Here is a 15,999-nt window from a genome sequence, read left to right as displayed (position 1 = left end):
AGGTCAGCTGGTCAGGCCAGTTGGTCCAGGCAAGAGGGCGAGAGTACAAAATCCGGACAGAGGACGGGGTTGGGTCAAGACATGGAGAACCTAGACTTCCAGCTTCCGGAAGGAATTTCAGCCTTGTCCTGCAGACACCTTGTGCCTGACCACTGTACCTGACCACTCCTGAAGACTGAGTGCCCGTCAGGTACACTCAGAGCAGATCGTAACGCTTTGAGAGAATCAGAACGCAAGTTGGGCAAGAACAGCGGGAAAGATCAAAATTTTGAGTGAAAGATGCTATATAATGTGGAATTAATGATCGGACCCAAATCTCCTTGCTATTTAACTCTTGTCTAATTACTCCTGTCACTTTCCTATTTATACATAGTTTAGTTCCTTTGAAGGATTTGCCCCTTAACTGCTCTGATTACATATGATTTAAAACTTCGAGTCAGTCAGTGTGAAGTACATATTCACTGACCGTTGACCACGTCCTTATCCAGGATGAAAAGCAATCAAGCAAAGTCTTCCTGACATGGAGATTGTGATGTTCACAGGTATCTTTACAGTGCCTTCAGTAATAAAACAGTCATAACAGCATTTAAAGCAATGAATGATCTCAGAGGGATCAAAGTACAGAAATCAAGAAATTTCAGTTCATTAAGTTCGGAGTATTATCTTGGGCTGAATGAGGTTTCATGGTGTTCTCAGTTGGTAAATCTCGAACAGATGGTCCTTAACATTTTGAAATGCTGAATGAAGTAGGTGGACCGAGTCGAGCTAATGAAGTGTACCGCATCGCGGATACTGTGAGGAAGAGAACAGCCCTTGGAGTCTTTAGCTTTCCCAAGGCAAAAAGGCAAAAAGAAAATCCCATCACTCTTACATCTTAGGGAGCGAGGCATGAGTAGAGTCTCTTGAGAAGGGCAGTTTACCCTTAGGTAAAGGTTTTCAAGCGGTATTTCTGCACACAGGCAGCTCTGTGATAAGCTCTGTGTCCCTGTCACAGTTCTGCCAGTCTGGGGGGCGTTAGGGCGCTGTGCCAGGTACAGCCCCATGATGTCATCTACCGCGGCTCCCAGTGAAGAGAAAAACGGCATCTGGCATTGCCGCTCTCCCCGACTGCCTTCCGCCGCCCAGCCCCGCCCCCGCCTTACTTCCTTTTATTAATATAATCCACAGTTTTTTTCAGGCACAGGGTCATAGACAGTTATAAGTGGTGATCAGAATGTACAGCGAAGGCTTTACTTTTTTTAAATAAAATTTATTACAGTAAAAAACACATTGCCATTCATTCCCCTCAGAATACTGCCCCCTCTTCAAACACACTTATCCCATTGTTCCTGGTGCTTCCCGAAGCAGTTCCGGAAGTCATCTTTTGGGAGTGTCTGTATGAGATGTGATTTAAAGGTACAGTGAGCGCCGCTGCTGAGTGAAAAGACAGGCTTGTAAAAACTCTGTGCTGTGTCCTCATCTACCCTGTTCACTGCTGAGGCGCACTACAGGGCTTCCAGGTTTTCCCCCAAGTCGAAATGCCCATGAAAAGCAAACATGCGAAATGCTTGAGTACATGGAGGCAGATGTGACAGAAGAAGTAGACACTCCCGAAAGAGGACTTGCAGAACTGCTTCAGAAAGTGGCGAGAACGATGGGATCCTTGTGTTCTGGGAAAGGAGAAGTATTTCGAGGGAGATTAATGGCAGTGTGTCTTTCACTGTAATAAATTTTTAAGTTATTCACTGTATTGTTCAATCACACCTCATAGACCCGTGTACTGTGGTGCTGTCCTGCAATCAGAATAGTCTAGGATCTCTTCTGTAACTAGGCTTAGAGTGAGAATATGATGTGTAGCATTTGTTAAGGGTCTTCTCTCTTCAGTCCTTAAAGAAGACAGAAGGATCTGTGCCCCACAGCAGTGATCCTTACTCCTGCCTTTTCTTTCATTCTTGGTGAAAACTTAGCCCTGTGTAATTTGTCCGCCTCCCCCACTAACCCCCATGGGAAGCACCAAGGCTGTGATAGTAATTGGAGTTTGTTTAGTAGTTCGGGTTCCTCTAGAAGAGTAGTGAGTGAGATGACATTTATTGCCAGTCATGCGTTTATGAGGCAGAATGCCTGATTTTGCTTCATTATAGACAGTATTCTTTGTGTGAGAGCTCAGCTCAAACTGCAGATGTTGCTCTCTGTCTGTGTGTTCTCAGTCCTGGGTCTTGTTGCCTGAGCCTTGCATGCTGGATAGAGGCTCACGTAGTATTGGTGTGCAGTGGAGTGGAGTGGAACGCAGGCGTCTGTTGACCAAATGGCACAAATGCATCAAGGGATCATCTTTATGTGACTGTACAGCGCATGAACCAACTGTTAAAATCCCCAAATACGGTAGTCAGGGCTCTGTACTTTTTATTTTATTGGTACATTTCAGATGTGCGTGGTGATAACATTCATCATAGGGAATTTGTATCTGTACACGGTGTATCTTGCCTTATTTCCCATTCCCCTCCCCTCCCTTCAGCCCCTCCTCCCCTGTTTACTTTGAAAGCTTTGTTTCCGTTTTTTCTACTCTTTTTCTTCTTGTTCCTTCTTCACCCTCCCCCACTGTTCCCTTTCTCATTTGAACATTTTGTTCCCATTTTCTGAATATCTGTTATACATTTTGATCCTTATTTACACTTTCAGTTTCTTACCCCAGAGAAATATTTACACGTGTGTCCGATTTATTTCACTTAAAGAGTACGGTCTCAAGGTAGATGTATTTAGCTAGAAATGTCTCAAGCTTATTCTTTATGGCAGAGTAGTACTCCATTTTTTTTTTTTTTTTAAACCCACATCTTCTTTATCCATTCATTGGTGGGCATTTGGGCTGTTTCCAAGATTTAGCTGTTACCAACTGTGCCACTATAAACATGGGTGTGTTCATATCGCTATGGTATGATGCTTTTATTTCTTTGGGGAAGATACCAAGAATGGTACTAGCTGGCTCAAATGGAACCTCTAGTCCTAGTTTTTTGAGGAATCAACATGCTGATTTCCACAGTGGTTTCACCAGTCTGCACTCCCACCAAGAGTGGAGAAAGGTTTCCTTTTCCCCACAGCCTACCAGCATTTGTTATTGGTTGATTTCCTGACAGTAGCCATTCTTTTTGGGGTGAGATGGACTCTTAGCATTGTTTTAATTTGCATCTCTCGAATGACCAATGATATTGGACATTTTTTCATACTTTTATTTGCCATTTGTACTTCTTCATCTAAGAGTGTCTGTCCATTTGATGATCATTTTTTTTGTTTGTTTGGTTTTTTGTTCGTTTGTTTTTCTTCCGGTACCAGGAATTGAACTCACGACCTCGCGCTTGCCAGGCAGGCGCTGTGCTGCTGAGCTAAATCCCCAGCCCCTGTCTGTCCATTTTAGAAACCCATTTTTGGGTTGGGTCTTTACAATGGGGGGTCTGGTCTTTTTTTTTTTTTTTGAGTTCTTTATATGTTCTCAATAGTAATCCTTTGCTTGAGGAACAGCTGGCAAAAATGTTTTCCCCCACTGTGGGTTGTCTCTTCACTCTGTTGGTGGTTTCTCTTGCTGTGCAAAAGCTTTTTAATAAGATGAGATCCCAACTGCTGATTCTCTGTGCTATTTCCTATGTGATCAGGGTTTTGATCATAAGTCTGCCTGTACCAATGTCTTTGTTGTTTTACCTATTTTACCTTTCAGCAGATTTCATGTTTCTGCTTTAATACTTAGATCTTTGATCCATTTTGATTTTAGCTTAGTACCATGTGAAAGATACGGGTCCAGTTTTAATCTCTGGCATGTGGAAAGGGCTCTGTATTTTTAAAAATGGATAAGTATTTAAAAGTTTTGAGGCCAGGCACAGTAGTACATGCCTGTATGCTCAGCTATTCAAGAAGCTGAAGCATCAGTAGATTCACAAGGTCAAGGCAAGCCTGGGCAACTTGGCAAGACCCTGACTCAAAAAAAAAAACCAAAAACCCAGTATGTTGGATCCCAGCTACTTGGAGGCTGAGGCGGGAGGAGTACATATTTGAAGCCACTCTAGGCAATTTAGTGAAACCTTGTCTCAAAAAAAGGGAGTGGGGCTGGGAGTGTAGCGCAATGGTAAAAGACTTGCCTAGCATGTGTGTGGAGACTCTGGGTTCAATTCCTAGTAACATAATAATAATAATAATAATAATAATAATAATAATAGTAATTATTATTATCCACACCATATTTGAGGTAGAATTTTTTTGGTTCTTCTCTTTTTTTTTTGGTGTTCTAGTGTCTCTGTCAATTTTGTGATTATTGCAGCAGCACTGTGCGGCCTGCCACAGGCGTGCATTCTGCAGTGCCCCGCGTCCCTCTTGTAGACACACTTGCCTGGCTGGCATTTGCCTCATCCCCCAATCAGACTCTGATTGTACTGGGCGCATTTAGTCTTTCTCACTTTTAGACACCCCAGCAGCTCTCGATCCCTAAACACTCCACCTTTGGCCTCTGCAGATGTCTCGTTCTCCATGCTAGGTTGGTTTTCAAGCTAGCATGGAGATTCAAGCTCTGCAGATGTCTCATACTCCAAGCTAGGTTGTTTTCCCTTGGCTGGTTTTCAAGCTCACCTCCAAGTCCACATCAGATACTGCTTCCTGGGAGCCTCTCATGGAAGCACCCGTGTGCCGATTTCCTCCTTCCGTTCCCTGAGGTAGTTTCTGCATGTGCCGTGCATAGTTTTTTGGTTTTTTTTTTTTTTTTTTTTTTTTTTTTTCCGGTACAGGGAACCGAACTCACAACCTTGCGCTTGCCAGGCAGGCACTGTGCCGCTGAGCTAAATCCCCAGCCCCCTGTGCGTAGTTTTGATGTCTCCTGGCCCAAACGGTGAGCACTCCCGGCACTGAGCGCATTGCACTCCCCTTTCTGACCCCAGCGCTTTTAGCGCACTGCCTTTCTCACAAAAGATGCCCAGAATGCTTTGCAGGTGGCGGTTTTGGATTGGGTGGGCCTGGCTTGGAACCTAAATGAATCGGTCCTGTCAGCTGTCATAAACCAGTTTGGTCTAAGTCCACCCTGATTGTACACTGTGTGCTTCCAGTTACGTCCAGCGTCTTGCGAAGCATTGGCTTTCTAAGTAACTATTACATAGTGAAACAAGGCACTGGTGCCCTGCGTTGTAGTTAGGGTATTGCTGTATTTTGCGGAATTTAAAATTAAATACATTTGTGTCTGAGTCTGATGCATTTATGCCAGCGATGTTAGTGCCTTCCTAATAAACCATACATTTCCGTTCCCTTTCATGTGTGCTTTTGTGTTCTGGTACAGAAACAAATATTGATGAACTAATGTTGTAAAAGTTTTGGAAACTAAAGATGTTAAAGAGCTGATGAAATGCAGTAGAGATTGACAAGCTAATGAAACTAAAGTTCTTTTCCTGTTAGAATTGGATAGTACTGCATATCAAATATTCATTGAGTACTTGCCGTGTTACTGGTGCTGTAAAGTAGTGACTTTGTCAGCTCTTGCATTTTCATGACCTAGGATAATTTGGCATCTTAGGTTTTATTTTAATTGTTTTTGAGATACAACTTACAGTAAAGTATGTACATCCTGCAAGCACAGTTGAATGGTGCTTTCCTTGCTTACCTGCAAGTCAGTGCCCAGTGCTCCACAGCGCCATCTTCTGGCGAGTTCTCCCTACCCCTGCTGTCCACCACAGTCTCTGTTTTCATATAACTTACATGTTTTTGTGTGTGGTTTCTTTCCTTAAGTATGATACACGTGAGAGTCACCTGTGTTACACGTTAGTAATTGTTTGTTCCTTTTACTTGCCGCGTGTGGTTTTAAGCAACCAGTTGCATACTTTTCTTTGTGGTTCGATTCCTTACGAGGAAGGGTGGATACTCAGTTTATGTTAGTTGGTATGTGCTGATGATTTTATTTAGGAAGAACAACATCGGCAGTTTGTGTGGGACTGCCAGCCGTAGAGACCCAGTACTAATGGAATAGGGAGTGTAAAGGCTGCAAGGACCTCAGCGGTCCCAGAGCTCGGCCACCTTGTCTTCTCAGATGGGGACCTGAGGTCCAGAGAGATAACTGCACGCAGATGTCTGGTCCGTCTGGGTCAGATGTCTCCGGCAGTCAGATCCCAGGGATGATGCTGGTCAACAGGAGCACAGTCTTGGGAATTTAGAAATTGAGAAGATCTAGAATCTTGCTTTACCTGTTAAGAATTTCAGTTACCTAGGAATTTCACTTGCTCACCTGGAGCACTCCCCTTAGTATCGGTTAAACAGAGTAGTACCAACTCTGTTCGCAGAACCTACTGTTTTACTAAAACTGAACCTCAAAGGAGAAGGAAAAGAAAAGTTTAGCCAAGGTGCAGTTTTACTATGGCATTTTTGGCTTCAAGGTATTGTCTTGAATTTCTGATGTCCCCAGAAGGAGTCCTTTTAAAGCTCTGATAAAACCACAAGGAATATTCTTAGGATGTGGAGTCTTAGGGTAAATTCTGATTCTGTGATCTCTGCAGGTAAAAAACTGTTCCTTAATCTTATACCTCACCAGGTATAAGTGCTGTAGTCTCAGCACTAAGGAGGCTGAGGTAGGAGGATTGCTATGAATTCGAGGCCAACCTGGGCTGCAAAGTGAATTCAAGGCCTGCCTGAACTAGATGGCAAGACCCTGTCTCCAGAAAAATCTTACACCCCCCCATTAAAGTACTACACTAAGTCATAGAAGCTTTCATAGAAAGGGTTTTGCAGGAAAGATAGTGGACTCATAGCAATGGAAAATTAAGTATGTTATTGACCCACTGGCCAGAGGGTAACTACAGAACATTCTTTAGAATGTTAGAATTTCCTTAGATACAGTTGCAAACAGGAATGAGTGACATATTTTTCCTAATTACAAAGCACTATTTTTCAAAGAGATTGAAATCCATGAGTGGGTCATAAAATACATTTAATGAACTGGGTGTGGTGGCATAGACCTGTAATCTCAGCACTCTGGAGGCTGAGGCAGGAGGATCACTGTGAGTTTGAGGTCAGTCTGAACTACATAGTGAGACTTTGTCTCAAAAAAATGAAAAAAAATATTTAATGAGTAGAAAATATCACTTTATGTTTTCATATGGAAAAGGAGAAGGACTAGCAGAGCAGATATTCATCTACCTTACCCAGATTCAGCAATAGAAACTTCCATATTTGGATTGTGTGTGGGGGGGGTCTGTTTCAAAGTGGGTTATGTGTGGACATTAGCACCTTGTTCCTGATAGGTATCTGCAAGTAAGGATATTTTCTGCATAATTAATAAAATTAACAACCCAATTAGTTATATATTCCATAATATGCAGTTATCCAAAAATGTATTTCACAAATCATTTCATTGCATGTAGTCAAGATAGATAAGTATTATTGCATAAAACCTGTGTTTCAGGTATGTGTTCGTAAGTGGACATTTATATATCCCTGTGTGTGCATTTGTTAGTAAATATGTATTTCTTGCTGTGAGTCTCATCTTCAACTTGGAATATATCACTTGGGAGCGTAGAAAAATTGGTTTTGCAGATAGGTATTTGCTACTTAGAGATAACCACCAGTGCTGTGCAAAGTGTTGTGTGGCACCTAAACAAATGATGCCTGCAATAACCAGTGAAGTCCAGCAAGAGCTTTCTGAGCAAGGAGAGGCCCGCTCGGCACCGTAAATAAGAACCAGGATGGCTCAGGAAGGAGTGCTTCAGAGAGACGTCCCGGAACAGAGCTGTGGGAGCGCTAGGGCTTGGATACGAGGCCTTGGGAGCGCCTTGTCCAGGAGGGAATGCCGTGAGCACTGAGGTTTGAAGGCAGCAAAGTACAGCATGTGTCCGTGTAGCGCAGAGCTGAGATCGGCCTGGTGCGCGGGGAGGGCAGGCGGGAGACACTGTATAGCCCGGACAGGACGGTCCTCTGGGGCTCGGCTCTCCCTTACTGAAGGAGGAGCAGTTCTCATTCAGAGCAGTGCTGCATGCTGCAAGTGAAGTCTGAGATGGGTGGAATGGTTTCCTGGGAGGTTTACGGAAGCGGGGAAGCTCGGAAAGCAACAGAGCCTGCTTGAACCCTGCCTTTCGTGTAGGTGAGGGCGGAAAGGAGGGGCGAGGGCCGGGCTGAGGTGGGTGGACCTGGGGAGGAGGCGGGGCTGATCTGGAGAGAAATTCTGGACAAAATATAACAGGATTTGGTTACAGCTTTGAGTAAGATGTGCAGGGAAAACCCTGGGAAGATAGCACTGATACCCAAGGTCCTGGGAGCACGTGGAACCCAGTCCAGAAACCGCACATGGTGTCTATACCGTCTCCCAGGCCGTGCTATTGGTCCTCTCAGGAAATAGGTTGAGGAAGCCTTTCAGGGGAAGTAAAGTTGTGATGACTAGGTAAGCTTTGCGGTGCAGTTTTCCTTTGTTTTGCTTAAAGATTTGGAAGTGGAAAGCATCGTTCAGAATCTCAGATTTACTAAAAATGGAAGACCATGGAAAATAGTCTTTTTTACATAGAAGACTAGTGGTTCTTGTGAAAAAACAGCCTCAAAGGTCAGATACTGAGAGTTTAAAAAGTAGTATTTAAGTATCTTTGTAAAAGTGAGATTAAATTACTCAAAATGAAATCAGTCTCTGTAAAACACGGGCTTAGACTTGTAGGTGTGGGAGCATCTTTTAAAAATTACCTTTATGTTCAGGTGCACTGGGACCCATGCTTAAGAGACCCGGTGCAGGTTTGAGACCTGTTTGTCCTTGTCCACCCCTCTTTCGGCGGTGAGATGTATACACGGCAGGTTCCATGAGTGGTGGGACCGTGGCTCTGGACCGTCCGGGGGTCCCACCTCTTCGGGCACGTTAGATCTGCGAAGTGCCAGCCAGTGTGTACCGTACTTACTCCGTACAGGGGCCAGTCCTGAGCAGTTCGCGAACAGTGCTTCACATCCCCTCCCACTCGCCCCATGGTGCACATCACCGCTGCCCTCATTTTGCAGGTGAGGAAGTGACTCAGCCCAGGTGATGCTCTGAACGTGGCCGAGCTGGCCTCCAAACCCAGGCAGCCTGGCCCTGAGGAGTGTGCCCCAGCTTCTAAGTCCCACCGCTGCCTGGTAGCTGACCTCCGTTGAGGACCTGTGGCTGGGGAATCCCAAGAAGTCTGAGCCGCCCAGCTTCTGTGAGTGTGTGAGCTGCCCTGGCAGGCTGTTCCCTGTGTTTTGGAAATGCAGTCAACCCAAATAGAGATGGGTTCCAAGATGGGTCATGAAATAGTGTTTATCTTAAAAATCACAATCCGCACTTCCTTTTGTTTCTATGTGGTTTCTCTTCTCCCAGATCATAGAGTGATATGTTCCTGGAGCCGCCTGTCCACCTCAGATATGGCTCTGTGTGCCTTGAGTCTGCCGTGACTGTGGGGGAAGGAAGTCCCCTCTCATCTGCACCTTGACATCAGAGTGTTTAAGGGCTGGAACCTGCCAGGGCTCCAGCCAGGAGAGGGAGTTGATGTACAACCTGGTGTTGAGGATACTGCTAGTGGTTAAAACAGAAGCACCCTCCGTTTTTCATTATGCACAATATCTTGGGACCTAAGCTGTTTTTTCTTTGTTCCTTACTGAAGTCAAATTGAAAATGTCTGCAGTAATTGGCTCGTGGCACCGAGGACTGAGGTTTCCCCATCACACATACTTTTCACCCTTAGAATGGTAACACAGTTATTTAAACAAAGAAAATGTGTGGGGTTGTAAGGGCCTTGAGAAACGTGTTTGTGTCTAATCAGCGGTTTGGCATTTACAGTAGGCTCTTGGCAGGAGGTAGGAGATTTGGAAGCCAGGGAGACCTGGTTTGCAATTACAGATCTAGCACGTAGTAGTGAGATAATTCCAGGCAAGTCTTTTAACAATTCCCATCTGTGAAATGGGAATAATAATTCTGATCTCGCTTCTTGGAAGGTAAAATAATGTATGAGAATCACTTAGAAAGTTACTAGATGCTTATACATCCTTCATGATGGTGGTTTTCTTTATTTTTAATACATTTGAGTTCTGTTACCCAAATCGCTCTCCTCTTTCAGTTGGGCCTTCTGCAGGCATGCCTTTTCCTTTAGATAAGTTATTGGCTTCTTATACTTAGAAGGAAAGGGAACCACCTACATTTTTGAGTTCACAGTCTGTTAAATAATGATTTCCTAAGCGACAGGAAACTACATGTGGTAATAGTTTCCATTGACAGATAATAACTATACATCTTTGGGGTCTACAGTGTGATGTTTTGGAACATTTATATATTATGTAATGATCAGAAATACCTAGATTATCCATCATCTGAAGCATTTATCATTTCTTTGTGATGATTACATTCATAATCTTCTCTTCCAGCTATTTTTAATTACGGGGTACAGTTTGCTGATTATGATCACCCTCTGTGTAATAGAGCACCAAAGCATAGTCCTCCCATCTGGCTGTGACATTTTACCTGTTGAACAGCCCTCCCCGCCTCCCCTCCGCAGCTTCTGGTAGGCACCGTCCTGGTGTCTGGTTCTGTGAGCTCAGCTTAGAGTTTGGAGCTGCACAGAGGTGTGGAGCCGTCCGCTGGGCCTGGCTTATCTCACTTAACACTGCAGACTCCGGGTTCATTCCTGCCGGTGCAGCATTTGATCATCTCGCTGGTGAGGTAGGCAGAATTTTTCAGTTAATGTAATACGTGATTGTTTCTGTGTGCCACTCACAGGTAATGGATTGAAGTAGAACATATGTGTGTACTCATGAGCTCTCGGCAGTAATGATGGATGTACCTGCGGAAGAAATGTCCCTTCGAGTATGAAGGAAGGAATCACACCTGCGTAGTGTTCTTTGTGGCTCTTTATTTGGGGCGGGGTGGGGTGTTGAGGTCCAGACTTTATCGCTGAGTTACGTGCCCCAGCCACCTTGCACCCTTTTTGGTTTTTTTTTGGGCCAGGTTTTGGTTCTTCAGTTCTTTGGGTTGCCAGGCTGAGCGCAAACCTGTGATTTTCCTGTCTCAGCCTCCCAGAGTGCTGGTGATATAGGGGAAAGAAACTCCCAACCTGCTACATGTCTGGTACGAGTTTGTGTTCTCTAAAATCAAAGAATGAATTCTAGGAACAACGGAGGTTAAGAGCAGAATCTATTTATTGGGGGAAGAAACCTTCTGTCAGAGAGACGGAGGGGGTCTGGAGTGGGTTTCCGAGGACCCTGCCTTTTCAGAGGATTTTTATAGAGCAAAACCACAAGGTGAGGCGGGTCCAAGCTGGGGAGAAATGGGAAATCACAGGTGGGCATGAGGTGGGACAAAACTATGGTCGGCCAAAAAGATTACGAGCATAATTGCTGAACTAATATTGATTAAATGGAGGTCAAGTGGGAAAGCGAGTCACGTAGCAAGAGGGCGTGGAACAGAACAGGGGCTTTTTCTGGACAGAGTGGGTCAGTAGCTCTTCCTGGCTTTCCCAACGTGATTGATACCTATTTAGAATTTAGTCACTGTTGCTTATCCTTAGGGGAAGTATGTGGGAGCATTTATTTCGTCTTTTGTCTTGCGGTCTGGCCCTCAGTGAATGGGTATGTCTCCCACAGTTGCAGTGTATCCGATCTTCTGCGCTGGCTGCTTTGAGGGTCTGGCCTGTCTGACTGCCTACAACATTTCTACCTAACTCAGCTGTTGGTAACACTGGGATTCCCAGCATGCACCTTTTGTGGATCGTAATACGAATCACTCAGTAACTGAACCCTTGTATTCTGCTTGGCCTAGAGGAGAGCCATGCAGCGCCCCAGTTCTCAGGGTATCTGACCTTGCAGAAGCCACACGCCGTTCCCAGGCCGGGCTGTTGTGAAATCCGTCTGGCACGGCCACAGCTATGGGTGCTTCCTGATCTCTCCACCACAGCTGAGCGAATGTAAACAGGGACAACTGGCTGCCCCAGTTGGCTGTTTGTCAGCCTCTGATTCATTCCACAGGCGCTGAGGTCCCTGGAGGAAGCAGCGTGGCGCACACAGGTGGCTTCTCACAGGGTCTCTCTAAGGAGGCTTCTAAATAGAGCAGCAGAGGCTGCACAGGTATTTCCCACCCCTAGCACAGTGACCCCTGGAAAGGGTACTGTGCAGGTTGGGAGCGAAGCCCGGAAGAAGCTGTGGGTCCCAGGCGGGCGAGGACTCCTGGAGGAGCCGGTGTTAGCACTGGGCCCTGCGTGTCACCTTGGAGAGGAGCTCCCAAGCACGGGAGGAGGGAGGGAGGTTCGTTTTCATTACCAAAGCCTTCCCTGGCGACCCTTCGAGGGCTGATCTTTTTAAATCTAACCTTTCCCCCTTCGATTTAATATATCGTAGTAAATCTTCACCAGGTCCTAAAATTTCACGTGGGATTAGCTTATCTTAATTGGGAGAGTGTGAATTACAAGCTATTTGAAAGAAATACATATTTTCCAGCACCCATAACTCCAAACAGATCACCATTGTCAAGTGGTAGAGCCTTAATGAGAAGGTAGTTGTGTCTAATGACAGTATCAAGTGTTTGTCGGCGCTCCAGGATGCTTGAGGAATGTGTTTTTGCGAACCTTAAACACGGCTCATCCCTCACACTGTGGATTCGCTGAGAAAGGATGACCGGGCTGTTGAAGGATCGCGCTGTCCAGCCCTGGTCCGGAGTGACCCTGAACTTCAGAGCAGCAGCTTTCACTTGATCTGCAGTGAGGAAGTGCGCTGTGGCTGCTCCCGGGTTTCCACTGTGAGTGATGCCCAGAGGAGGATGGGGGTGCCGGGGTGGAACCTCGGTGGGGTGGGGGAGGACCACAGACGCAGTCACTGCCCGAGTGCGCTGACTCAGTTCAGCCTGTGCCGCCGTCTGCCCTGGGCCCTCGGAGGAAATGTTCCTCATCTAGATGGATGAGAGCAAACGACTGACCAGGGCACCTTACTGATAAAATGTCCTCTGGACGCCACGTGAAGATCCTGGAGATTGCGTCTTTCCCATGGCGGGGGGCAGCCCGGCCTGCTTCCTCCGAGAATGCCGACGGGGCAGTGTCCTCGAGGGTGCGCTGATGTCTCGATTAGCAGGTGACAGGAGGGGTTCCTCGGGCTTCAGGGTTCCTTTCCACTACGCGGTGGCTCCATCCGCAGGAGACCCAGGGCTGGGTGCTGGTTGCAGAGGTTTGCTGAGCCTCCCCAGGGCCCACGTCCACTGCCCGGCTGGTCCCTTCACAAGGGTGTGACGGGAAAGCAAGAGGGACAGGTGCAGCCTGGCGTCTCGGCCCAGGGAGAGGTGATCGAGGCCTCTGTTCGCCTGGGGGAGCGGACGCAGCACGCCTCCCCAGCCCCTGGCCCAGCACAGTCAGGGCACGCTGTGGGGGCCTGTCCCCCAGCACCAGAGCCGCGCTTTCACACGCCCTTCTCCTGAGGCCCCTTACCGTCTCCTGTTTCTACCTTCTGCTTCTGCCTCGCTGTCCTTCTCAGAGATGGTAACTGTTCCGCCCTCTTAAACCAAGCAGCTTTGTATCCTCATAAAATCATTTGGCCCAAACCAGCGTTCAGCTCAAGAACAGTGGCCTTTGTGAACCCTGCGAAGCCTGAGATGGGGTGGCTGTGGGAGGTGACACTGGGCTCTGGGTCGGGCACGGCAGAGGTGATGTGCGCTGGGCAGCCTGAGGCACGGTTTCTTGAGGCGAGTCCCTTAAAGCAGGCCCACCGCGCCCACACAGGCCCAGGTGGCCGCTTAGGGACACTGCGTAATGGTTTTTCACATGGTCAGTCTTGCATGTTGCACGAATCCGAGTTGAGTTCCAGCTCAACTGCAAAGTACCCATGGGCTTCAGAAAGCACAGCTGTCCTTGCCAAGCCTCGCTGTTCTCACAGAAGAGGGCTGCGTGAGAAATGCTCAGCACTGCCTGCCTCTCGTAAAGCACTCAGTCTTGTGAGGGAGCCCGGCTCTGGAAAGGACGCCTGAGATTTCCATCCTGGCTCCACCCTCTACTAGCTGTTTTCCTGGGCTGTTTACCTAACTTCTCTGTGCCTCCTTTTCTCCTTTGTGAAACAGTCCTAATGTAGTGCCTACCGCAGAGAGTAGTTAGATGCTGCACCTGTCACTAATGTGACGTTCTTCCTCCGGGGCTTCGAGCAGATCGTCCTCCACGTGTTGGGAGCCATCCAGTGATGCAGATGGTGGAGAGGACTGGGAAAAGGTGTCAGTGATTGTGACGAGGTCCAGCTCGCGGGGCCCGTGTGTGAGTCCCCCCGGGTCTGAAATACCTGCGGCCCGGAGCCGGCAGCCTGAGAAGGACCCACGCCTTGTTCTGTGTCGAGCTCCGGCCTCCTTCCTCTAGGCCCAGGTTCATCCCACGGCCTCAGGACCAAGCAGGTGGCTGTGGTCTCTGCCATCGCCCTGGCATCTCAGAGCCCCCAGAGCCTCAGCCCATGCCCATCGGGCATCTTCGTCCCTTTTCTGTTGCTGTCACAAAATACCTGAGGCCCAGTAATTCATAAAGAGTTTTATTTGTCTCACGATTCGAGGGCCTGGAGGGACCAAATAGCATGGTGGAGAAGCCGAAGGGAACCTGCTCGCTGTGTGCAGAGGGGCCGAGAGTGTGGGGGGCCTGTGTGCCTCACACAGCCCGCTCTTGAGGAAACTGATCTGCTCCTGTGAGACCAGCACCAATCCCACCCTGGGGGCCGAACCCCAGGAAGCTCCCCTAGGCCCCACCTCTTAAAGGGTCCACGACCTCGGTGCAGCCTCCAACCTTGAGTGGACAGGCCACACCCAAGCCACTGCAGAGCCCCCAGGGGCGAGCCCCCTGTGCCTCTCCAGCCGTGTGGCCCGGGGGGTTTTGGTGCTGTGTCTCTGCTTTGGTCTCTGCCCTTTCTGCGCGTTTCCCTGGGGCTGGAAGGCCACGCCACAGTGTGCTGGGATGGTCCCTTGGGAGTCTGCATGTGTCCTGAGCAGCACGGCTCACGCCTGTGTGGTTCGCTGCAGAGGTGCCTGGGGTCGGTTCTGACGTCTGTCCAGGACTTGGACTTTTCCTCAGCCTTTGTCCCAGAACACTGAGGTGACGGAAACGTCTCTGCTCCCGAAAGGAAAACACCATCAGGAAGGCTATTTGCCAGGGTGTTGGTGATCTGTCTTTCATCCAGGGGGATTCTGGAAGGCAGGGGTGGTGTCCTTTTAAAGAAAAAAAATAAGTCTTTCCTGCCAAAACAGTAATACATTTTCTTTACTTTTTTTAAATTGGTAAACACAAAAGCATGGTAAAAAAAGAATGACCTTTTACAACCTCAGGGTGCAAGAATAACCATTGTTAACACTCCGCAGGTTGTTTTCCTTTGATACACTCAGGTACATTTTTAAATGAAATTCATCTAACAATAGCAAACATTTACTGAAGCCATTCTGTGTGCCAGGAGCCTCGCCGCACTTCCCAGGCACGGTCTCCTTTGTCCCACACAAGGACTCTGGGAGAATCGTGATGTCCATTTGCAGAAGAGCAAAGTAGGGCGCAGAGAAAACAGCTGGGAAGGGTGGCCCCAGGGTGGAGGCCAAAGCAGCCTGTCTCCCGAGAACCGCGGTCTGGACTGCGCTGCAGTACCACCTCGCAGTCGAAGAGCTCGGGTTAACATTTCCCAGCATTGTACAGCATTCGTTCCGGATTGTCGGGTCCGTCTCCGTAGTCTACGGATGAGGACGCAAAAGCCTGCGGATGTGTGACTTGGAAATGCCAGTGCCCCAGTGCGCACATCTCCTGGGCCTCACGGTCCCAGGCCACCGTGAGGACACCTGGTGATCGTGAGCCTCGGTCCCCTTCCCACGCCCAACCCGAAAACCGGCCTCTCCTGTCCAGCGCAGGAGTCAGGTCAGCGCCAAGTCTGTGTGAAGCGAGACACGCAGGACTCTCTCAGCTCTCCTAGTGCAGACGTGGACTTCATTTTGCTCGTGGGATTTATTGGCACTCAGCAGTATTTATAGCTGGCTCTCAATTATCCACGCAGCACGCACCCTGTCAGAGGTTGAAAGGAGCAGCCCCAAATAGTTCCGGC

General features: G+C 47.8%; 1 protein-coding gene across 2 annotated transcripts in view; it reads left to right on the top strand.

Annotated features, from left to right (window-relative positions):
- The window catches only part of Tmcc3 (transmembrane and coiled-coil domain family 3), a 225,943-nt gene that overhangs the window by 196,476 nt on the left and 13,468 nt on the right, over window positions 1–15,999 (top strand). The window contains exon 1 of one of the 2 annotated variants that reach the window (XM_005374479.2): window positions 12,578–12,703. The exons of the other annotated variant lie outside the window; for it this stretch is intronic. The gene's annotated coding sequence lies outside the window, so the exon portion shown is untranslated. Of the gene's footprint in view, window positions 1–12,577; window positions 12,704–15,999 lie in introns of those variants that run through there. 2 annotated transcript variants of the gene reach the window in all.

Source organism: Chinchilla lanigera, unplaced genomic scaffold (genome assembly GCF_000276665.1).
Source record: "Chinchilla lanigera isolate Chin_1 unplaced genomic scaffold, ChiLan1.0 scaffold00004, whole genome shotgun sequence".
Classification (NCBI taxonomy): domain Eukaryota; kingdom Metazoa; phylum Chordata; class Mammalia; order Rodentia; family Chinchillidae; genus Chinchilla; species Chinchilla lanigera.
This window is presented reverse-complemented; position numbering and strand designations above follow the sequence as displayed.